A 612-nucleotide genomic window follows, 5' to 3' on the forward strand; every position below is an offset into this window, starting at 1 on the left:
ATAAATGCTGTGGTTCTTGGGCACCTAACCCCAAAAACAGTTTATCGAAAAGCAACCCCCTTTTCGAAATAGCACCAAATTCAACAAAATCCAAGGAGGACCAGACCCACCGGTGATTCGTAAAAAGTCTACTTTGGGTGAATCTTCTCTCCAGTTAGAGATGCCAAGCACAAAGAAAGAAAAATAGGTAACCTTCTATAGAGAGTACTACATTGAAGTGCGAAGGAACACTGGCTGGTACACCCTGCAGAAGTGGTTTAATACAGTAGTTATTGTATTGAACAACACTAGAACAGACCAAGAGTTATTGCATCTCCATTCCAGTACCAGAATCATTGACCATTATGTGTATGTTGTTAAAGTTTATAAAGGAAGTGCGCTCCAGTATTGATGGCGGAACGTATCGAAAAATCGCAAGCGGAGCTACTACGTCTTAGCTCCAATACGGTTATCCTAATAGTTCATGACTCTGTTCGTGATGTACTTTGAATAATCTCCCCAAATGAAAATCTCCCGAGGTACCCATGAATCCTACTTCTCTTCACTCCCAACACCTTCGCAACCATATCATCGGCTGTTCTGTACTTGTCGACGGTGTACCACTTGTTGAAC

This window comes from Phytophthora parasitica, assembly GCF_000247585.1.
Source record: "Phytophthora parasitica INRA-310 unplaced genomic scaffold supercont2.31, whole genome shotgun sequence".
Classification (NCBI taxonomy): domain Eukaryota; phylum Oomycota; class Peronosporomycetes; order Peronosporales; family Peronosporaceae; genus Phytophthora; species Phytophthora nicotianae.